The sequence below is a fragment of the Sardina pilchardus genome, chromosome 12 (assembly GCF_963854185.1).
Source record: "Sardina pilchardus chromosome 12, fSarPil1.1, whole genome shotgun sequence".
In the NCBI taxonomy this organism is placed as follows: domain Eukaryota; kingdom Metazoa; phylum Chordata; class Actinopteri; order Clupeiformes; family Clupeidae; genus Sardina; species Sardina pilchardus.
In genome coordinates this window covers 26260991-26279594 of record NC_085005.1, presented here as the reverse complement: position 1 = coordinate 26279594, position 18604 = coordinate 26260991, and the positions used below count along the sequence as shown (strand labels likewise).

General features: G+C 48.1%; 48 non-coding genes across 48 annotated transcripts; all 48 read right to left on the bottom strand.

Moving 5' to 3' along the window:
- Positions 1-2275: 2275 nt before the first annotated feature.
- Positions 2276-2349, bottom strand: trnat-agu (transfer RNA threonine (anticodon AGU)). The gene has a single exon. It is a non-coding gene; the product is annotated as a tRNA-Thr (tRNA).
- A 167-nt stretch (positions 2350-2516) lies between these two features.
- On the bottom strand, positions 2517-2590 carry trnat-agu (transfer RNA threonine (anticodon AGU)). The gene has a single exon. It is a non-coding gene; the product is annotated as a tRNA-Thr (tRNA).
- Positions 2591-2895: 305 nt separating this feature from the next.
- On the bottom strand, positions 2896-2969 carry trnat-agu (transfer RNA threonine (anticodon AGU)). The gene has a single exon. It is a non-coding gene; the product is annotated as a tRNA-Thr (tRNA).
- Positions 2970-3136: 167 nt separating this feature from the next.
- Positions 3137-3210, bottom strand: trnat-ugu (transfer RNA threonine (anticodon UGU)). Its single transcript has one exon. It is a non-coding gene; the product is annotated as a tRNA-Thr (tRNA).
- A 305-nt stretch (positions 3211-3515) lies between these two features.
- On the bottom strand, positions 3516-3589 carry trnat-agu (transfer RNA threonine (anticodon AGU)). Its single transcript has one exon. It is a non-coding gene; the product is annotated as a tRNA-Thr (tRNA).
- A 167-nt stretch (positions 3590-3756) lies between these two features.
- trnat-agu (transfer RNA threonine (anticodon AGU)) lies at positions 3757-3830 on the bottom strand. The gene has a single exon. It is a non-coding gene; the product is annotated as a tRNA-Thr (tRNA).
- A 305-nt stretch (positions 3831-4135) lies between these two features.
- trnat-agu (transfer RNA threonine (anticodon AGU)) lies at positions 4136-4209 on the bottom strand. The gene has a single exon. It is a non-coding gene; the product is annotated as a tRNA-Thr (tRNA).
- A 302-nt stretch (positions 4210-4511) lies between these two features.
- Positions 4512-4588, bottom strand: trnat-agu (transfer RNA threonine (anticodon AGU)). Its single transcript has one exon. It is a non-coding gene; the product is annotated as a tRNA-Thr (tRNA).
- A 167-nt stretch (positions 4589-4755) lies between these two features.
- On the bottom strand, positions 4756-4829 carry trnat-agu (transfer RNA threonine (anticodon AGU)). The gene has a single exon. It is a non-coding gene; the product is annotated as a tRNA-Thr (tRNA).
- Positions 4830-6735: 1906 nt separating this feature from the next.
- Positions 6736-6809, bottom strand: trnat-agu (transfer RNA threonine (anticodon AGU)). Its single transcript has one exon. It is a non-coding gene; the product is annotated as a tRNA-Thr (tRNA).
- Positions 6810-7114: 305 nt separating this feature from the next.
- Positions 7115-7188, bottom strand: trnat-agu (transfer RNA threonine (anticodon AGU)). The gene has a single exon. It is a non-coding gene; the product is annotated as a tRNA-Thr (tRNA).
- A 175-nt stretch (positions 7189-7363) lies between these two features.
- On the bottom strand, positions 7364-7437 carry trnat-agu (transfer RNA threonine (anticodon AGU)). The gene has a single exon. It is a non-coding gene; the product is annotated as a tRNA-Thr (tRNA).
- Positions 7438-7742: 305 nt separating this feature from the next.
- trnat-agu (transfer RNA threonine (anticodon AGU)) lies at positions 7743-7816 on the bottom strand. The gene has a single exon. It is a non-coding gene; the product is annotated as a tRNA-Thr (tRNA).
- A 167-nt stretch (positions 7817-7983) lies between these two features.
- On the bottom strand, positions 7984-8057 carry trnat-agu (transfer RNA threonine (anticodon AGU)). Its single transcript has one exon. It is a non-coding gene; the product is annotated as a tRNA-Thr (tRNA).
- Positions 8058-8232: 175 nt separating this feature from the next.
- Positions 8233-8306, bottom strand: trnat-agu (transfer RNA threonine (anticodon AGU)). The gene has a single exon. It is a non-coding gene; the product is annotated as a tRNA-Thr (tRNA).
- Positions 8307-8847: 541 nt separating this feature from the next.
- On the bottom strand, positions 8848-8921 carry trnat-agu (transfer RNA threonine (anticodon AGU)). The gene has a single exon. It is a non-coding gene; the product is annotated as a tRNA-Thr (tRNA).
- A 167-nt stretch (positions 8922-9088) lies between these two features.
- trnat-agu (transfer RNA threonine (anticodon AGU)) lies at positions 9089-9162 on the bottom strand. Its single transcript has one exon. It is a non-coding gene; the product is annotated as a tRNA-Thr (tRNA).
- A 305-nt stretch (positions 9163-9467) lies between these two features.
- trnat-agu (transfer RNA threonine (anticodon AGU)) lies at positions 9468-9541 on the bottom strand. Its single transcript has one exon. It is a non-coding gene; the product is annotated as a tRNA-Thr (tRNA).
- A 175-nt stretch (positions 9542-9716) lies between these two features.
- trnat-agu (transfer RNA threonine (anticodon AGU)) lies at positions 9717-9790 on the bottom strand. The gene has a single exon. It is a non-coding gene; the product is annotated as a tRNA-Thr (tRNA).
- A 167-nt stretch (positions 9791-9957) lies between these two features.
- trnat-agu (transfer RNA threonine (anticodon AGU)) lies at positions 9958-10031 on the bottom strand. The gene has a single exon. It is a non-coding gene; the product is annotated as a tRNA-Thr (tRNA).
- Positions 10032-10336: 305 nt separating this feature from the next.
- On the bottom strand, positions 10337-10410 carry trnat-agu (transfer RNA threonine (anticodon AGU)). Its single transcript has one exon. It is a non-coding gene; the product is annotated as a tRNA-Thr (tRNA).
- A 167-nt stretch (positions 10411-10577) lies between these two features.
- On the bottom strand, positions 10578-10651 carry trnat-agu (transfer RNA threonine (anticodon AGU)). Its single transcript has one exon. It is a non-coding gene; the product is annotated as a tRNA-Thr (tRNA).
- A 175-nt stretch (positions 10652-10826) lies between these two features.
- Positions 10827-10900, bottom strand: trnat-agu (transfer RNA threonine (anticodon AGU)). The gene has a single exon. It is a non-coding gene; the product is annotated as a tRNA-Thr (tRNA).
- A 175-nt stretch (positions 10901-11075) lies between these two features.
- On the bottom strand, positions 11076-11149 carry trnat-agu (transfer RNA threonine (anticodon AGU)). The gene has a single exon. It is a non-coding gene; the product is annotated as a tRNA-Thr (tRNA).
- Positions 11150-11690: 541 nt separating this feature from the next.
- trnat-agu (transfer RNA threonine (anticodon AGU)) lies at positions 11691-11764 on the bottom strand. The gene has a single exon. It is a non-coding gene; the product is annotated as a tRNA-Thr (tRNA).
- A 167-nt stretch (positions 11765-11931) lies between these two features.
- On the bottom strand, positions 11932-12005 carry trnat-agu (transfer RNA threonine (anticodon AGU)). Its single transcript has one exon. It is a non-coding gene; the product is annotated as a tRNA-Thr (tRNA).
- Positions 12006-12310: 305 nt separating this feature from the next.
- Positions 12311-12384, bottom strand: trnat-agu (transfer RNA threonine (anticodon AGU)). The gene has a single exon. It is a non-coding gene; the product is annotated as a tRNA-Thr (tRNA).
- Positions 12385-12559: 175 nt separating this feature from the next.
- trnat-agu (transfer RNA threonine (anticodon AGU)) lies at positions 12560-12633 on the bottom strand. The gene has a single exon. It is a non-coding gene; the product is annotated as a tRNA-Thr (tRNA).
- Positions 12634-12800: 167 nt separating this feature from the next.
- trnat-agu (transfer RNA threonine (anticodon AGU)) lies at positions 12801-12874 on the bottom strand. Its single transcript has one exon. It is a non-coding gene; the product is annotated as a tRNA-Thr (tRNA).
- A 305-nt stretch (positions 12875-13179) lies between these two features.
- Positions 13180-13253, bottom strand: trnat-agu (transfer RNA threonine (anticodon AGU)). The gene has a single exon. It is a non-coding gene; the product is annotated as a tRNA-Thr (tRNA).
- Positions 13254-13420: 167 nt separating this feature from the next.
- Positions 13421-13494, bottom strand: trnat-agu (transfer RNA threonine (anticodon AGU)). The gene has a single exon. It is a non-coding gene; the product is annotated as a tRNA-Thr (tRNA).
- Positions 13495-13669: 175 nt separating this feature from the next.
- On the bottom strand, positions 13670-13743 carry trnat-agu (transfer RNA threonine (anticodon AGU)). Its single transcript has one exon. It is a non-coding gene; the product is annotated as a tRNA-Thr (tRNA).
- Positions 13744-13905: 162 nt separating this feature from the next.
- trnat-agu (transfer RNA threonine (anticodon AGU)) lies at positions 13906-13979 on the bottom strand. The gene has a single exon. It is a non-coding gene; the product is annotated as a tRNA-Thr (tRNA).
- Positions 13980-14284: 305 nt separating this feature from the next.
- On the bottom strand, positions 14285-14358 carry trnat-agu (transfer RNA threonine (anticodon AGU)). The gene has a single exon. It is a non-coding gene; the product is annotated as a tRNA-Thr (tRNA).
- Positions 14359-14525: 167 nt separating this feature from the next.
- trnat-agu (transfer RNA threonine (anticodon AGU)) lies at positions 14526-14599 on the bottom strand. Its single transcript has one exon. It is a non-coding gene; the product is annotated as a tRNA-Thr (tRNA).
- A 305-nt stretch (positions 14600-14904) lies between these two features.
- trnat-agu (transfer RNA threonine (anticodon AGU)) lies at positions 14905-14978 on the bottom strand. The gene has a single exon. It is a non-coding gene; the product is annotated as a tRNA-Thr (tRNA).
- A 175-nt stretch (positions 14979-15153) lies between these two features.
- Positions 15154-15227, bottom strand: trnat-agu (transfer RNA threonine (anticodon AGU)). The gene has a single exon. It is a non-coding gene; the product is annotated as a tRNA-Thr (tRNA).
- A 305-nt stretch (positions 15228-15532) lies between these two features.
- On the bottom strand, positions 15533-15606 carry trnat-agu (transfer RNA threonine (anticodon AGU)). Its single transcript has one exon. It is a non-coding gene; the product is annotated as a tRNA-Thr (tRNA).
- Positions 15607-15781: 175 nt separating this feature from the next.
- Positions 15782-15855, bottom strand: trnat-agu (transfer RNA threonine (anticodon AGU)). The gene has a single exon. It is a non-coding gene; the product is annotated as a tRNA-Thr (tRNA).
- A 162-nt stretch (positions 15856-16017) lies between these two features.
- On the bottom strand, positions 16018-16091 carry trnat-agu (transfer RNA threonine (anticodon AGU)). The gene has a single exon. It is a non-coding gene; the product is annotated as a tRNA-Thr (tRNA).
- Positions 16092-16396: 305 nt separating this feature from the next.
- trnat-agu (transfer RNA threonine (anticodon AGU)) lies at positions 16397-16470 on the bottom strand. The gene has a single exon. It is a non-coding gene; the product is annotated as a tRNA-Thr (tRNA).
- A 162-nt stretch (positions 16471-16632) lies between these two features.
- Positions 16633-16706, bottom strand: trnat-agu (transfer RNA threonine (anticodon AGU)). Its single transcript has one exon. It is a non-coding gene; the product is annotated as a tRNA-Thr (tRNA).
- A 305-nt stretch (positions 16707-17011) lies between these two features.
- On the bottom strand, positions 17012-17085 carry trnat-agu (transfer RNA threonine (anticodon AGU)). Its single transcript has one exon. It is a non-coding gene; the product is annotated as a tRNA-Thr (tRNA).
- A 175-nt stretch (positions 17086-17260) lies between these two features.
- trnat-agu (transfer RNA threonine (anticodon AGU)) lies at positions 17261-17334 on the bottom strand. Its single transcript has one exon. It is a non-coding gene; the product is annotated as a tRNA-Thr (tRNA).
- Positions 17335-17639: 305 nt separating this feature from the next.
- On the bottom strand, positions 17640-17713 carry trnat-agu (transfer RNA threonine (anticodon AGU)). The gene has a single exon. It is a non-coding gene; the product is annotated as a tRNA-Thr (tRNA).
- A 162-nt stretch (positions 17714-17875) lies between these two features.
- On the bottom strand, positions 17876-17949 carry trnat-agu (transfer RNA threonine (anticodon AGU)). The gene has a single exon. It is a non-coding gene; the product is annotated as a tRNA-Thr (tRNA).
- A 305-nt stretch (positions 17950-18254) lies between these two features.
- trnat-agu (transfer RNA threonine (anticodon AGU)) lies at positions 18255-18328 on the bottom strand. The gene has a single exon. It is a non-coding gene; the product is annotated as a tRNA-Thr (tRNA).
- Positions 18329-18503: 175 nt separating this feature from the next.
- trnat-agu (transfer RNA threonine (anticodon AGU)) lies at positions 18504-18577 on the bottom strand. The gene has a single exon. It is a non-coding gene; the product is annotated as a tRNA-Thr (tRNA).
- Positions 18578-18604: the final 27 nt, after the last annotated feature.

Below are 18604 nucleotides of genomic sequence, written 5' to 3'. Positions count from 1 at the left end.
GTGTGGTCAGTCAGATGTTATTTTGTGGTTATATTTGACAGGTATATGTGTATATGTGTGTGTGTGTGTGTGTGTGTGTGTGTGTGTGTGTATATACAGTATATATACACAAACACACAATATTGCCAAAATAATTGGGTCACCTGCCTTGACCCCCATATGAACTTCAGTCACATCCTATTCTTAACCCATTGGGTTTAATATGACGTCTGTTCACTCTTTGAAGCTATAAAAGCTTCAACTCTTCATATATATTTCTACTGAAATTACTGGGAAAACAAATTATGAAAATTCATTAAAGTGGTGGATACAGCCTTTTGCAACCAAATTCATCATGTGTTTCTTCTAATATTATACAGTATGTATAATATTATACAGTGCTGTATTGTAAATAAATAAATGTTTTCTTAAAATACAGGGGTCATAAGTATTGGAACCCCTATGTTAACCTACAGTATGTGTTAAAATTCCCATAGAGGCTAACAGATTTTTATTTGTTTTATTTCTTTAAATGCCAGTTATTTCATGTGTCCAGGACACTATGCACCCTGATAAAAAAAAACTGTTCTTGTAAAAACTTAAAAAAGGCACACACTTCAAAAAGGATAGAATAAAGCCTTTTAATTAAACATGGCAACGGTTAAAAGGATATGAGCCTAACTATTCTTGTTTTTGTTTTGATCAAGTATAAATAATCTTTTTTATGTTACCACATCAGAGTTCTCAACATTTTATGCTGTGTCTCATACCAGTTACATTGTAATGAATATGAAGTAGTGTGTGGACCGTAATGTCAGAAACCATAACCACCATATCACTTTGTCTGTATTGGTCAACTACATTCCACTGATGCCGCATACTTTGAGGATTCCCTCCTCTCCCTCCCTCTCACACACACACACACACGCACACACACACACACACACACACACGCACACACACACACGCACACACTCATAGCTCTCTCACAGGGCTAATTTGAAGATGTGTCAGCATCACATGCGCAGGCTGGGGAGGTTACCGTCAAACACACTAGAAAATAAACTGCAAGTGTCCATGGTAACAAATTGTGTTCACAAACACATAAAAACAAACATATGAAAATTCATCAAACATGGCAAAGCAGGTAAAAAACACTTTTCTAGAGGGAGCGTCCTTCCGCTTCGCGTCGGGCCGTTTTACCATCTAGAATGTGCATTAACTTTGTATAACCAAACGGCGTCGAACGAACCGTGTCGTCCATTAGCCCTTACTTGAATCATTATAATAAATATACACTTAATTAGCAACATTGATTAAACCATACGTAACCCATACATAACTACAACAATACCTAACCTATATAGCTGCATCACCATCACCATCACCATAACCATACCTAACCTAAACCATACATAAGCATAATCATACCTTACCCACCCGTGTCAGTGAGTGTCCACCTGGACACCAGAGTTTGAGATGTCTTTGAATGCCTTTTAGAGACACGCATGAATTTAGAATCAGTAACATGACTGAATATGTGCTTTGTAAGACATGGACATATGACATACCACACTGTGTCCACCAGATGGCGCATTCTCTCAGGTTTGCGCACTATGTAAGTGGATAACAATGACTGCAACACAGCAGCTGGTCGACCCCCACTCATCTGTGGACACATGGCCTATTCACAACACAGTACTGCATCCTTCTTCCTCACTCTAGGGCTGAAATGTAAAGTGAATGATTGAATACAAAACAGTTGCGGCAAGTAAGGCCATCTTAGTGAGTAACTAGTCACACACACACACTGCCCCCCCCCCCCCCACACACACTTATCAGCTCAGAGATAACAAAGGTGGTTTGACCAGTGTCATGAGGTTCGAAAGAGAAAGCATTGTCACACTTGACCATGTAATTTAATGGAATGCATGGATATGACTGACCCACGTGAAGTTAAGATTCTTTTCAGAGGTGACAGAAAATTCCTCTGCCATTGACAAATCCATAAAAAAGCATGCTGTGACTCTTTTGTCTCAGGTAGAGTTTAAGGGTGGTTTCACAGTTGTCAGCATATTTTATCCTGATTCTAAGAAATTAATGTCCGGCCCATAGAAGCATGTGAAGAGAAGAGATTCAAATTTTTCATTCGTTTTCAAATGTAGCAGCAACTTTCTGCTAGGCTGTGAGACTGGTTTGCGCACATTTTCCCCTATGGTATGACGCAGCTTTCAAGAAGCAAGAGGACACGTCTGACGTCATCCTCTTGTTCGGATGGTCCAACTTGTCCAATAGAAGGCACTGCTGAGATTCGAACTCAGGATCTCCTGTTTACTAGACAGGCGCTTTAACTAACTAAGCCACAGCGCCACAGGCACTGCCGTGAGAGTAAGATTACTGAGCCCGAAGACCATGAAAAGTCATAGAATGTGCAAGTGGCAGATTTAAAAGATATGCCACCTCATACACGTGGTACAAAGCAAGAGACTACTTTTGACGTCCCCCTCTTTTTCAGATGGTCCAACTTGTCCAATAGAAGGCACTGCTGAGATTCGAAATCAGGATCTCCTGTTTACTAGACAGGTGCTTTAACCAACTAAGCCACAGCGCCACAGGCACTTCCCGGAGAGTAAGAATGCTGAGCCCGGAGAAAGGTGTTGGCATGTCCAAGTGTCAGATTCACAAGCAAGCAAGGCTACCTCAAACACTGAGTTTTGAGTCGGTGTGTCAGAATGCCCGTGTGTTGTCAAAGTATGTCGGCGCCGAGATAAGAGAGCCTGGCGGCCAACAGCGGCACGCAAGGCTGTGAGACTGTTTTGCGCACATTTTCCCCCGTGGTATGACGCAGCTTTCAAGAAGCAAGAGGACAAGTCTGACGTCATCCTCTTGTTCGGATGGTCCAACTTGTCCAATAGAAGGCACTGCTGAGATTCGAACTCAGGATCTCCTGTTTACTAGACAGGCGCTTTGACCAACTAAGCCACAGCGCCACAGGCACTGCCGTGAGAGTAAGATTACTGAGCCCGAAGACCATGAAAAGTCATAGAATGTGCAAGTGGCAGATTTAAAAGCTATGCCACCTCATACACGTGGTACGAAGCAAGAGGCTACTTTTGACGTCACCCTCTTTTTCAGATGGTCCAACTTGTCCAATAGAAGGCACTGCTGAGATTCGAACTCAGGATCTCCTGTTTACAAGACAGGCGCTTTAACCAACTAAGCCACAGCGCCACAGGCACTTCCCGGAGAGTAAGAATGCTGAGCCCGGAAAAAGGTGTTGGCATGTCCAAGTGTCAGATTCACAAGCAAGCAAGGCTACCTCATACACTGAGTTTTGAGTCGGTGTGTCAGAACGCCCGTGTGTTGTCAAAGTATGTCGGCGCCGAGATAAGAGAGCCTGGCGGCCAACAGCGGCACGCAAGGCTGTGAGACTGTTTTGCGCACATTTTCCCCCGTGGTATGACGCAGCTTTCAAGAAGCAAGAGGACGCGTCTGACGTCATCCTCTTGTTCGGATGGTCCAACTTGTCCAATAGAAGGCACTGCTGAGATTCGAACTCAGGATCTCCTGTTTACTAGACAGGCGCTTTAACCAACTAAGCCACAGCGCCACAGGCACTTCCCGGAGAGTAAGAATGCTGAGCCCGAAGACCATGAAAAGTCATAGAATGTGCAAGTGGCAGATTTAAAAGCTATGCCACCTCATACACGTGGTACGAAGCAAGAGGCTACTTTTGACATCACCCTCTTTTTCAGATGGTCCAACTTGTCCAATAGAAGGCACTGCTGAGATTCGAACTCAGGATCTCCTGTTTACTAGACAGGCGCTTTAACCAACTAAGCCACAGCGCCACAGGCACTTCCCGGAAAGTAAGAATGCTGAGCCCGGAGAAAGGTGTTAGCATGTCAAATTGTCAGATTCACAAGCAAGCAAGGCTACCTCAAACACTGAGTTTTGAGTCGGTGTGTCAGAACGCCCGTGTGTTGTCAAAGTATGTCGGCGCCGAGATAAGAGAGCCTGGTGGCCAACAGCGGCACGCAAGGCTGTGAGACTGTTTTGCGCACATTTTCCCCCGTGGTATGACGCAGCTTTCAAGAAGGAAGAGGACGCGTCTGACGTCATGCTCTTGTTCGGATGGTCCAACTTGTCCAATAGAAGGCACTGCTGAGATTCGAACTCAGGATCTCCTGTTTACTAGACAGGCGCTTTAACCAACTAAGCCACAGCGCCACAGGCACTTCCCGGAGAGTAAGAATGCTGAGCCCGGAGAAAGGTGTTGGCATGTCCAAGTGTCAGATTCACAAGCAAGCAAGGCTACCTCAAACACTGAGTTTTGAGTCGGTGTGTCAGAACGCCCGTGTGTTGTCAAAGTATGTCGGTGCCGAGATAAGAGAGCCTGGCGGCCAACAGCGGCACGCAAGGCTGTGAGACTGTTTTGCGCACATTTTCCCCCGTGGTATGACGCAGCTTTCAAGAAGCAAGAGGACGCGTCTGACGTCATCCTCTTGTTCGGATGGTCCAACTTGTCCAATAGAACGCACTGCTGAGATTCGAACTCAGGATCTCCTGTTTACTAGACAGGCGCTTTAACCAACTAAGCCACAGCGCCACAGGCACTGCTGTGAGAGTAAGATTACTGAGCCCGAAGACCATGAAAAGTCATAGAATGTGCAAGTGGCAGATTTAAAAGCTATGCCACCTCATACACGTGGTACGAAGCAAGAGGCTACTTTTGACGTCACCCTCTTTTTCAGACGGTCCAACTTGTCCAATAGAAGGCACTGCTGAGATTCGAACTCAGGATCTCCTGTTTACTAGACAGGCGCTTTAACCAACTAAGCCACAGCGCCACAGGCACTTCCCGGAGAGTAAGAATGCTGAGCCCGGAGAAAGGTGTTAGCATGTCCAAGTGTCAGATTCACAAGCAAGCAAGGCTACCTCAAACACTGAGTTTTGAGTCGGTGTGTCAGAACGCCCGTGTGTTGTCAAAGTATGTCGGCGCCGAGATAAGAGAGCCTGGCGGCCAACAGCGGCACGCAAGGCTGTGGGTGCGTTCCATGTAACGATTTATATGGCTTCCTTCCTCCCTCGATCCTCGTTCACCGGAAATCGCTCACAGTCGAGGGCACGAGGACATCTCATTCATGTAATTGCAACCAGAGGAGGCAAGACCGAGGACAGAGGAGGGAGGTGGCAATCCCGATACGAGAGGAAACATAAGACCATCCCACGCGGAAGTGTTATTTCGGAGATGGGCGTTCTGTGGCTACGCATGGATGACGTATCCTGTATAACGTTTAAAGGAGTCATAGAACGCATTTTTTGACCATTACAAATTGATCTTTGAGCCTAAATAATGTCATATGTAAATTTGTGGGGCTGAAAACGCCCCAGGAGCACTGCTAGATCGCCTAATACAAGGTCATAAATAAGCCTTGCAATGAAACAGTTTGTTTTTCCCGCCCACTCAGCAAGTTCATGAATATTCAAATGAGATGCGCGCTGATTGGTCTATTGGCCGATATGTCCTGAAAGTTGATTGGCTCAATCCACCGGTCTGAAGCTAGAGCAAAGTGAAACTACGTTTACTGCTGGTAAATAAAGCCAAAGTCTTTGATAAAGCTATCAACAATGGATTTAAATAAGGAATACAGCCGTACATGTATAAACCGAGTCAGAAGAAGGTTCTGACGAAGATGAAGTGCAGCAGATTCCCCAACAGAATGAATGTGTTAGATTGGTAAGTTTTATCAGTACATTTCTTAGTATAGTAACTCTCCAAAGTTAGCTGTAATAACGCTAGCATTACAACGTCTCTGCCATAGACCACATATCTAGATACTAGCATCGTAAGAGCAGTTTAACAAGAATTATTAATCGAAGGTATGCAAATGAGAGGGGGTGTATCTAAAGGGGGATGGGCGCCTATTACGTGTTATCTGAGCTCTGTTCAGATTGGAGCATTTCAACACGGCTGTTTCTATTTCCCAATTTGCATACGAAAGCAGGCGGGGGACGCGGTAAAGTCTTTGGTGTTGTCCTTTGGACACTGCTCGCAGCCTAAATTCAACAGGAACAAGGTGAATGTGGTTTTGAATTCTAGGACTCCTTTAAAAATATAGAAATATAGAAATGTTGTCTGTTATTTATGGCGTGTGAAGTTGATGCTAAAAGCTATAGTGGGATTATGTTAGGGGCTCATGAAGAAACATAAATGTAGCCTAACGAACAATAAGTTCATTATTTGAACGTCCTTATCAACATTTGCCATTGAAACATTTTGTGTATCTGCACAAAAAAGCATCATGTCGGACCTAGTGATTTTAAATTATGCGTTATGTGTTGAGTTCAAAACACAATGTTGTAAATGTCCTTTTTTATCAGCAGAAGAGCTGACCAGTTGCATGCACACAGATGTCGGCGCGTCTTTTGGATCCGCCCTATTACACTGACGTTGCACGTGCTAAATGGTGTGTAAGCAGTCGAGGACGTCTCATTTGCGCAGTTCATCAAGCTTCGTTCCTCCATCCTCCGCTCATTCCTTCGTCGTTTCCTTCGCAAAATTCATTAGTAGGAGGGGCTATGACCGGGGCGAGGATCAAGGGAGGAAGGAAGCCATATAAATCGTTACATGGAAGGCACCCTATGAGACTGTTTTGCGCACATTTTCCCCCGTGGTATGAAGCAGCTTTCAAGAAGCAAGAGGACGCGTCTGACGTCATCCTCTTGTTCGGATGGTCCAACTTGTCCAATAGAAGGCACTGCTGAGATTCGAACTCAGGATCTCCTGTTTACTAGACAGGCGCTTTAACCAACTAAGCCACAGCGCCACAGGCACTTCCCGGAGTGTAAGAATGCTGAGGCCGGAGAAAGGTGTTGGCATGTCCAAGTGTCAGATTCACAAGCAAGCAAGGCTACCTCATACACTGAGTTTTGAGTCGGTGTGTCAGAACGCCCGTGTGTTGTCAAAGTATGTCGGCGCCGAGATAAGAGAGCCTGGCGGCCAACAGCGGCACGCAAGGCTGTGAGACTGTTTTGCGCACATTTTCCCCCGTGGTATGACGCAGCTTTCAAGAAGCAAGAGGACGCGTCTGACGTCATCCTCTTGTTCGGATGGTCCAACTTGTCCAATAGAAGGCACTGCAGAGATTCGAACTCAGGATCTCCTGTTTACTAGACAGGCGCTTTAACCAACTAAGCCACAGCGCCACAGGGCCACAGGCACTGCCGTGAGAGTAAGATTACAGAGCCCGAAGACCATGAAAAGTCATAGAATGTGCAAGTGGAAGATTTAAAAGCTATGCCACCTCATACACGTGGTACGAATCAAGAGGCTACTTTTGACGTCACCCTGTTTTTCAGATGGTCCAACTTGTCCAATAGAAGGCACTGCTGAGATTCGAACTCAGGATCTCCTGTTTACTAGACAGGCGCTTTAACCAACTAAGCCACAGCGCCACAGGCACTTCCCGGAGAGTAAGAATGCTGAGCCCGGAGAAAGGTGTTAGCATGTCCAAGTGTCAGATTCACAAGCAAGCAAGGCTACCTCATACACTGAGTTTTGAGTCGGTGTGTCAGAACGCCCGTGTGTTGTCAAAGTATGTCGGCGCCGAGATAAGAGAGCCTGGCGGCCAAGAGCGGCACGCAAGGCTGTGAGACTGTTTTGCGCACATTTTCCCCCGTGGTATGACGCAGCTTTCAAGAAGCAAGAGGACGCGTCTGACGTCATCCTCCTGTTCGGATGGTCCAACTTGTCCAATAGAAGGCACTGCTGAGATTCGAACTCAGGATCTCCTGTTTACTAGACAGGCGCTTTAACCAACTAAGCCACAGCGCCACAGGTACTGCCGTGAGAGTAAGATTACTGAGCCCGAAGACCATGAAAAGTCATAGAATGTGCAAGTGGCAGATTTAAAAGCTATGCCACCTCATACACGTGGTACGAATCAAGAGGCTACTTTTGACGTCACCCTCTTTTTCAGATGGTCCAACTTGTCCAATAGAAGGCACTGCTGAGATTCGAACTCAGGATCTCCTGTTTACTAGACAGGCGCTTTAACCAACTAAGCCACAGCGCCACAGGGCCACAGGCACTGCCGTGAGAGTAAGATTACTGAGCCCGAAGACCATGAAAAGTCATAGAATGTGCAAGTGGCAGATTTAAAAGCTATGCCACCTCATACACGTGGTACGAATCAAGAGGCTACTTTTGACGTCACCCTCTTTTTCAGATGGTCCAACTTGTCCAATAGAAGGCACTGCTGAGATTCGAACTCAGGATCTCCTGTTTACTAGACAGGCGCTTTAACCAACTAAGCCACAGCGCCACAGGCACTTCCCGGAGAGTAAGATTACTGAGCCCGAAGACCATGAAAAGTCATAGAATGTGCAAGTGGCAGATTTAAAAGCTATGCCACCTCATACACGTGGTACGAAGCAAGAGGCTTGACGTCACCCTCTTTTTCAGATGGTCCAACTTGTCCAATAGAAGGCACTGCTGAGATTCGAACTCAGGATCTCCTGTTTACTTGACAGGCGCTTTAACCAACTAAGTCACAGCGCCACAGGCACTTCCCGGAGAGTAAGAATGCTGAGCCCGGAGAAAGGTGTTGGCATGTCCAAGTGTCAGATTCACAAGCAAGCAAGGCTACCTCATACACTGAGTTTTGAGTCGGTGTGTCAGAACGCCCGTGTGTTGTCAAAGTATGTCGGCGCCGAGATAAGAGAGCCTGGCGGCCAACAGCGGCACGCAAGGCTGTGAGACTGTTTTGCGCACATCTTCCCCCGTGGTATGACGCAGCTTTCAAAAAGCAAGAGGACGCGTCTGACGTCATCCTCTTGTTCGGATGGTCCAACTTGTCCAATAGAAGGCACTGCTGAGATTCGAACTCAGGATCTCCTGTTTACTAGACAGGCGCTTTAACCAACTAAGCCACAGCGCCACAGGCACTGCCGTGAGAGTAAGATTACTGAGCCCGAAGACCATGAAAAGTCATAGAATGTGCAAGTGGCAGATTTAAAAGCTATGCCACCTCATACACGTGGTACGAAGCAAGAGGCTACTTTTGACGTCACCCTCTTTTTCAGACGGTCCAACTTGTCCAATAGAAGGCACTGCTGAGATTCGAACTCAGGATCTCCTGTTTACTAGACAGGCGCTTTAACCAACTAAGCCACAGCGCCACAGGCACTTCCCGGAGAGTAAGAATGCTGACCCCGGAGAAAGGTGTTGGCATGTCCAAGTGTCAGATTCACAAGCAAGCAAGGCTACCTCATACACTGAGTTTTGAGTCGGTGTGTCAGAACGCCCGTGTGTTGTCAAAGTATGTCGGCGCCGAGATAAGAGAGCCTGGCGGCCAACAGCGGCACGCAAGGCTGTGAGACTGTTTTGCGCACATTTTCCCCCGTGGTATGACGCAGCTTTCAAGAAGCAAGAGGACGCGTCTGACGTCATCCTCTTGTTCGGATGGTCCAACTTGTCCAATAGAAGGCACTGCAGAGATTCGAACTCAGGATCTCCTGTTTACTAGACAGGCGCTTTAACCAACTAAGCCACAGCGCCACAGGGCCACAGGCACTGCCGTGAGAGTAAGATTACAGAGCCCGAAGACCATGAAAAGTCATAGAATGTGCAAGTGGAAGATTTAAAAGCTATGCCACCTCATACAGGTGGTACGAATCAAGAGGCTACTTTTGACGTCACCCTGTTTTTCAGATGGTCCAACTTGTCCAATAGAAGGCACTGCTGAGATTCGAACTCAGGATCTCCTGTTTACTAGACAGGCGCTTTAACCAACTAAGCCACAGCGCCACAGGCACTGCCGTGAGAGTAAGATTACTGAGCCCGAAGACCATGAAAAGTCATAGAATGTGCAAGTGGCAGATTTAAAAGCTATGCCACCTCATACAGGTGGTACGAATCAAGAGGCTACTTTTGACGTCACCCTGTTTTTCAGATGGTCCAACTTGTCCAATAGAAGGCACTGCTGAGATTCGAACTCAGGATCTCCTGTTTACTAGACAGGCGCTTTAACCAACTAAGCCACAGCGCCACAGGCACTTCCCGGAGAGTAAGAATGCTGAGCCCGGAGAAAGGTGTTAGCATGTCCAAGTGTCAGATTCACAAGCAAGCAAGGCTACCTCATACACTGAGTTTTGAGTCGGTGTGTCAGAACGCCCGTGTGTTGTCAAAGTATGTCGGCGCCGAGATAAGAGAGCCTGGCGGCCAACAGCGGCACGCAAGGCTGTGAGAATGTTTTGCGCACATTTTCCCCCGTGGTATGACGCAGCTTTCAAGAAGCAAGAGGACGCGTCTGACGTCATCCTCTTGTTCGGATGGTCCAACTTGTCCAATAGAAGGCACTGCTGAGATTCGAACTCAGGATCTCCTGTTTACTAGACAGGCGCTTTAACCAACTAAGCCACAGCGCCACAGGTACTGCCGTGAGAGTAAGATTACTGAGCCTGAAGACCATGAAAAGTCATAGAATGTGCAAGTGGCAGATTTAAAAGCTATGCCACCTCATACACGTGGTACGAATCAAGAGGCTACTTTTGACGTCACCCTCTTTTTCCGATGGTCCAACTTGTCCAATAGAAGGCACTGCTGAGATTCGAACTCAGGATCTCCTGTTTACTAGACAGGCGCTTTAACCAACTAAGCCACAGCGCCACAGGGCCACAGGCACTGCCGTGAGAGTAAGATTACTGAGCCCGAAGACCATGAAAAGTCATAGAATGTGCAAGTGGCAGATTTAAAAGCTATGCCACCTCATACACGTGGTACGAATCAAGAGGCTACTTTTGACGTCACCCTCTTTTTCAGATGGTCCAACTTGTCCAATAGAAGGCACTGCTGAGATTCGAACTCAGGATCTCCTGTTTACTAGACAGGCGCTTTAACCAACTAAGCCACAGCGCCACAGGGCCACAGGCACTGCCGTGAGAGTAAGATTACTGAGCCCGAAGACCATGAAAAGTCATAGAATGTGCAAGTGGCAGATTTAAAAGCTATGCCACCTCATACACGTGGTACGAATCAAGAGGCTACTTTTGACGTCACCCTCTTTTTCAGATGGTCCAACTTGTCCAATAGAAGGCACTGCTGAGATTCGAACTCAGGATCTCCTGTTTACTAGACAGGCGCTTTAACCAACTAAGCCACAGCGCCACAGGCACTTCCCGGAGAGTAAGATTACTGAGCCCGAAGACCATGAAAAGTCATAGAATGTGCAAGTGGCAGATTTAAAAGCTATGCCACCTCATACACGTGGTACGAAGCAAGAGGCTTGACGTCACCCTCTTTTTCAGATGGTCCAACTTGTCCAATAGAAGGCACTGCTGAGATTCGAACTCAGGATCTCCTGTTTACTTGACAGGCGCTTTAACCAACTAAGTCACAGCGCCACAGGCACTTCCCGGAGAGTAAGAATGCTGAGCCCGGAGAAAGGTGTTGGCATGTCCAAGTGTCAGATTCACAAGCAAGCAAGGCTACCTCATACACTGAGTTTTGAGTCGGTGTGTCAGAACGCCCGTGTGTTGTCAAAGTATGTCGGCGCCGAGATAAGAGAGCCTGGCGGCCAACAGCGGCACGCAAGGCTGTGAGACTGTTTTGCGCACATCTTCCCCCGTGGTATGACGCAGCTTTCAAAAAGCAAGAGGACGCGTCTGACGTCATCCTCTTGTTCGGATGGTCCAACTTGTCCAATAGAAGGCACTGCTGAGATTCGAACTCAGGATCTCCTGTTTACTAGACAGGCGCTTTAACCAACTAAGCCACAGCGCCACAGGCACTGCCGTGAGAGTAAGATTACTGAGCCCGAAGACCATGAAAAGTCATAGAATGTGCAAGTGGCAGATTTAAAAGCTATGCCACCTCATACACGTGGTACGAAGCAAGAGGCTACTTTTGACGTCACCCTCTTTTTCAGACGGTCCAACTTGTCCAATAGAAGGCACTGCTGAGATTCGAACTCAGGATCTCCTGTTTACTAGACAGGCGCTTTAACCAACTAAGCCACAGCGCCACAGGCACTTCCCGGAGAGTAAGAATGCTGACCCCGGAGAAAGGTGTTGGCATGTCCAAGTGTCAGATTCACAAGCAAGCAAGGCTACCTCATACACTGAGTTTTGAGTCGGTGTGTCAGAACGCCCGTGTGTTGTCAAAGTATGTCGGCGCCGAGATAAGAGAGCCTGGCGGCCAACAGCGGCACGCAAGGCTGTGAGACTGTTTTGCGCACATTTTCCCCCGTGGTATGACGCAGCTTTCAAGAAGCAAGAGGACGCGTCTGACGTCATCCTCTTGTTCGGATGGTCCAACTTGTCCAATAGAAGGCACTGCAGAGATTCGAACTCAGGATCTCCTGTTTACTAGACAGGCGCTTTAACCAACTAAGCCACAGCGCCACAGGGCCACAGGCACTGCCGTGAGAGTAAGATTACAGAGCCCGAAGACCATGAAAAGTCATAGAATGTGCAAGTGGAAGATTTAAAAGCTATGCCACCTCATACAGGTGGTACGAATCAAGAGGCTACTTTTGACGTCACCCTGTTTTTCAGATGGTCCAACTTGTCCAATAGAAGGCACTGCTGAGATTCGAACTCAGGATCTCCTGTTTACTAGACAGGCGCTTTAACCAACTAAGCCACAGCGCCACAGGCACTGCCGTGAGAGTAAGATTACTGAGCCCGAAGACCATGAAAAGTCATAGAATGTGCAAGTGGCAGATTTAAAAGCTATGCCACCTCATACAGGTGGTACGAATCAAGAGGCTACTTTTGACGTCACCCTGTTTTTCAGATGGTCCAACTTGTCCAATAGAAGGCACTGCTGAGATTCGAACTCAGGATCTCCTGTTTACTAGACAGGCGCTTTAACCAACTAAGCCACAGCGCCACAGGCACTTCCCGGAGAGTAAGAATGCTGAGCCCGGAGAAAGGTGTTAGCATGTCCAAGTGTCAGATTCACAAGCAAGCAAGGCTACCTCATACACTGAGTTTTGAGTCGGTGTGTCAGAACGCCCGTGTGTTGTCAAAGTATGTCGGCGCCGAGATAAGAGAGCCTGGCGGCCAACAGCGGCACGCAAGGCTGTGAGAATGTTTTGCGCACATTTTCCCCCGTGGTATGACGCAGCTTTCAAGAAGCAAGAGGACGCGTCTGACGTCATCCTCTTGTTCGGATGGTCCAACTTGTCCAATAGAAGGCACTGCTGAGATTCGAACTCAGGATCTCCTGTTTACTAGACAGGCGCTTTAACCAACTAAGCCACAGCGCCACAGGTACTGCCGTGAGAGTAAGATTACTGAGCCTGAAGACCATGAAAAGTCATAGAATGTGCAAGTGGCAGATTTAAAAGCTATGCCACCTCATACACGTGGTACGAATCAAGAGGCTACTTTTGACGTCACCCTCTTTTTCCGATGGTCCAACTTGTCCAATAGAAGGCACTGCTGAGATTCGAACTCAGGATCTCCTGTTTACTAGACAGGCGCTTTAACCAACTAAGCCACAGCGCCACAGGGCCACAGGCACTGCCGTGAGAGTAAGATTACTGAGCCCGAAGACCATGAAAAGTCATAGAATGTGCAAGTGGCAGATTTAAAAGCTATGCCACCTCATACACGTGGTACGAATCAAGAGGCTACTTTTGACGTCACCCTCTTTTTCAGATGGTCCAACTTGTCCAATAGAAGGCACTGCTGAGATTCGAACTCAGGATCTCCTGTTTACTAGACAGGCGCTTTAACCAACTAAGCCACAGCGCCACAGGCACTTCCCGGAGAGTAAGATTACTGAGCCCGAAGACCATGAAAAGTCATAGAATGTGCAAGTGGCAGATTTAAAAGCTATGCCACCTCATACACGTGGTACGAAGCAAGAGGCTTGACGTCACCCTCTTTTTCAGATGGTCCAACTTGTCCAATAGAAGGCACTGCTGAGATTCGAACTCAGGATCTCCTGTTTACTTGACAGGCGCTTTAACCAACTAAGCCACAGCGCCACAGGCACTTCCCGGAGAGTAAGAATGCTGAGCCCGGAGAAAGGTGTTGGCATGTCCAAGTGTCAGATTCACAAGCAAGCAAGGCTACCTCATACACTGAGTTTTGAGTCGGTGTGTCAGAACGCCCGTGTGTTGTCAAAGTATGTCGGCGCCGAGATAAGAGAGCCTGGCGGCCAACAGCGGCACGCAAGGCTGTGAGACTGTTTTGCGCACATCTTCCCCCGTGGTATGACGCAGCTTTCAAAAAGCAAGAGGACGCGTCTGACGTCATCCTCTTGTTCGGATGGTCCAACTTGTCCAATAGAAGGCACTGCTGAGATTTGAACTCAGGATCTCCTGTTTACTAGACAGGCGCTTTAACCAACTAAGCCACAGCGCCACAGGCACTGCCGTGAGAGTAAGATTACTGAGCCCGAAGACCATGAAAAGTCATAGAATGTGCAAGTGGCAGATTTAAAAGCTATGCCACCTCATACACGTGGTACGAAGCAAGAGGCTACTTTTGACGTCACCCTCTTTTTCAGACGGTCCAACTTGTCCAATAGAAGGCACTGCTGAGATTCGAACTCAGGATCTCCTGTTTACTAGACAGGCGCTTTAACCAACTAAGCCACAGCGCCACAGGCACTTCCCGGAGAGTAAGAATCCTGAGCCCGGAGAAAGGTGTTGGCATGTCCAAGTGTCAGATTCACAAGCAAGCAAGGCTACCTCATACACTGAGTTTTGAGTCGGTGTGTCAGAACGCCCGTGTGTTGTCAAAGTATGTCGGCGCCGAGATAAGAGAGCCTGGCGGCCAACAGCGGCACGCAAGGCTGTGAGACTGTTTTGCGCACATTTTCCCCCGTGGTATGACGCAGCTTTCAAGAAGCAAGAGGACGCGTCTGACGTCATCCTCTTGTTCGGATGGTCCAACTTGTCCAATAGAAGGCACTGCTGAGAGTCGAACTCAGGATCTCCTGTTTACTAGACAGGCGCTTTAACCAACTAAGCCACAGCGCCACAGGGCCACAGGCACTGCCGTGAGAGTAAGATTACTGAGCCCGAAGACCATGAAAAGACATAGAATGTGCAAGTGGCAGATTTAAAAGCTATGCCACCTCATACACGTGGTACGAAGCAAGAGGCTACTTTTGACGTCACCCTCTTTTTCAGATGGTCCAACTTGTCCAATAGAAGGCACTGCTGAGATTTGAACTCAGGATCTCCTGTTTACTAGACAGGCGCTTTAACCAACTAAGCCACAGCGCCACAGGCACTTCCCGGAGAGCAAGAATGCTGAGCCCGGAGAAAGGTGTTGGCATGTCCAAGTGTCAGATTCACAAGCAAGCAAGGCTACCTCATACACTGAGTTTTGAGTCGGTGTGTCAGAACGCCCGTGTGTTGTCAAAGTATGTCGGCGCCGAGATAAGAGAGCCTGGCGGCAAACAGCGGCACGCAAGGCTGTGAGACTGTTTTGCGCACATTTTCCCCCGTGGTATGACGCAGCTTTCAAGAAGCAAGAGGACGCGTCTGACGTCATCCTCTTGTTCGGATGGTCCAACTTGTCCAATAGAAGGCACTGCTGAGATTCGAACTCAGGATCTCCTGTTTACTAGACAGGCGCTTTAACCAACTAAGCCACAGCGCCACAGGGCCACAGGCACTGCCGCGAGAGTAAGATTACTGAGCCCGAAGACCATGAAAAGTCATAGAATGTGCAAGTGGCAGATTTAAAAGCTATGCCACCTCATACACGTGGTACGAATCAAGAGGCTACTTTTGACGTCACCCTCTTTTTCAGATGGTCCAACTTGTCCAATAGAAGGCACTGCTGAGATTCGAACTCAGGATCTCCTGTTTACTAGACAGGCGCTTTAACCAACTAAGCCACAGCGCCACAGGCACTTCCCGGAGAGTAAGATTACTGAGCCCGAAGACCATGAAAAGTCATAGACTGTGCAAGTGGCAGATTTAAAAGCTATGCCACCTCATACACGTGGTACGAAGCAAGAGGCTTGACGTCACCCTCTTTTTCAGATGGTCCAACTTGTCCAATAGAAGGCACTGCTGAGATTCGAACTCAGGATCTCCTGTTTACTAGACAGGCACTTTAACCAACTAAGCCACAGCGGCACAGGCACTTCCCGGAGAGTAAGAATGCTGAGCCCGGAGAAAGGTGTTGGCATGTCCAAGTGTCAGATTCACAAGCAAGCAAGGCTACCTCATACACTGAGTTTTGAGTCGGTGTGTCAGAACGCCCGTGTGTTGTCAAAGTATGTCGGCGCCGAGATAAGAGAGCCTGGCGGCAAACAGCGGCACGCAAGGCTGTGAGACTGTTTTGCGCACATTTTCCCCCGTGGTATGACGCAGCTTTCAAGAAGCAAGAGGACGCGTCTGACGTCATCCTCTTGTTCGGATGGTCCAACTTGTCCAATAGAAGGCACTGCTGAGATTCGAACTCAGGATCTCCTGTTTACTAGACAGGCAGTTTAACCAACTAAGCCACAGCGCCACAGGCACTGCCGTGAGAGTAAGATTACTGAGCCCGAAGACCATGAAAAGTCAGAGAATGTGCAAGTGGCAGATTTAAAAGCTATGCCACCTCATACACGTGGTACGAAGCAAGAGGCTTGACGTCACCCTCTTTTTCAGATGGTCCAACTTGTCCAATAGAAGGCACTGTTGAGATTCGAACTCAGGATGTCCTGTTTACTAGACAGGCGCTTTAACCAACTAAGCCACAGCGCCACAGGCACTTCCCGGAGAGTAAGAATGCTGAGCCCGGAGAAAGGTGTTGGCATGTCCAAGTGTCAGATTCACAAGCAAGCAAGGCTACCTCATACACTGAGTTTTGAGTCGGTGTGTCAGAACGCCCGTGTGTTGTCAAAGTATGTCGGCGCCGAGATAAGAGAGCCTGGCGGCCAACAGCGGCACGCAAGGCTGTGAGACTGTTTTGCGCACATTTTCCCCCGTGGTATGACGCAGCTTTCAAGAAGCAAGAGGACGCGTCTGACGTCATCCTCTTGTTCGGATGGTCCAACTTGTCCAATAGAAGGCACTGCTGAGAGTCGAACTCAGGATCTCCTGTTTACTAGACAGGCGCTTTAACCAACTAAGCCACAGCGCCACAGGGCCACAGGCACTGCCGTGAGAGTAAGATTACTGAGCCCGAAGACCATGAAAAGACATAGAATGTGCAAGTGGCAGATTTAAAAGCTATGCCACCTCATACACGTGGTACGAAGCAAGAGGCTACTTTTGACGTCACCCTCTTTTTCAGATGGTCCAACTTGTCCAATAGAAGGCACTGCTGAGATTTGAACTCAGGATCTCCTGTTTACTAGACAGGCGCTTTAACCAACTAAGCCACAGCGCCACAGGCACTTCCCGGAGAGCAAGAATGCTGAGCCCGGAGAAAGGTGTTGGCATGTCCAAGTGTCAGATTCACAAGCAAGCAAGGCTACCTCATACACTGAGTTTTGAGTCGGTGTGTCAGAACGCCCGTGTGTTGTCAAAGTATGTCGGCGCCGAGATAAGAGAGCCTGGCGGCAAACAGCGGCACGCAAGGCTGTGAGACTGTTTTGCGCACATTTTCCCCCGTGGTATGACGCAGCTTTCAAGAAGCAAGAGGACGCGTCTGACGTCATCCTCTTGTTCGGATGGTCCAACTTGTCCAATAGAAGGCACTGCTGAGATTCGAACTCAGGATCTCCTGTTTACTAGACAGGCAGTTTAACCAACTAAGCCACAGCGCCACAGGCACTGCCGTGAGAGTAAGATTACTGAGCCCGAAGACCATGAAAAGTCAGAGAATGTGCAAGTGGCAGATTTAAAAGCTATGCCACCTCATACACGTGGTACGAAGCAAGAGGCTTGACGTCACCCTCTTTTTCAGATGGTCCAACTTGTCCAATAGAAGGCACTGTTGAGATTCGAACTCAGGATGTCCTGTTTACTAGACAGGCGCTTTAACCAACTAAGCCACAGCGCCACAGGCACTTCCCGGAGAGTAAGAATGCTGAGCCCGGAGAAAGGTGTTGGCATGTCCAAGTGTCAGATTCACAAGCAAGCAAGGCTACCTCATACACTGAGTTTTGAGTCGGTGTGTCAGAACGCCCGTGTGTTGTCAAAGTATGTCGGCGCCGAGATAAGAGAGCCTGGCGGCCAACAGCGGCACGCAAGGCTGTGAGACTGTTTTGCGCACATTTTCCCCCGTGGTATGACGCAGCTTTCAAGAAGCAAGAGGACGCGTCTGACGTCATCCTCTTGTTCGGATGGTCCAACTTGTCCAATAGAAGGCACTGCTGAGAGTCGAACTCAGGATCTCCTGTTTACTAGACAGGCGCTTTAACCAACTAAGCCACAGCGCCACAGGGCCACAGGCACTGCCGTGAGAGTAAGATTACTGAGCCCGAAGACCATGAAAAGACATAGAATGTGCAAGTGGCAGATTTAAAAGCTATGCCACCTCATACACGTGGTACGAAGCAAGAGGCTACTTTTGACGTCACCCTCTTTTTCAGATGGTCCAACTTGTCCAATAGAAGGCACTGCTGAGATTTGAACTCAGGATCTCCTGTTTACTAGACAGGCGCTTTAACCAACTAAGCCACAGCGCCACAGGCACTTCCCGGAGAGCAAGAATG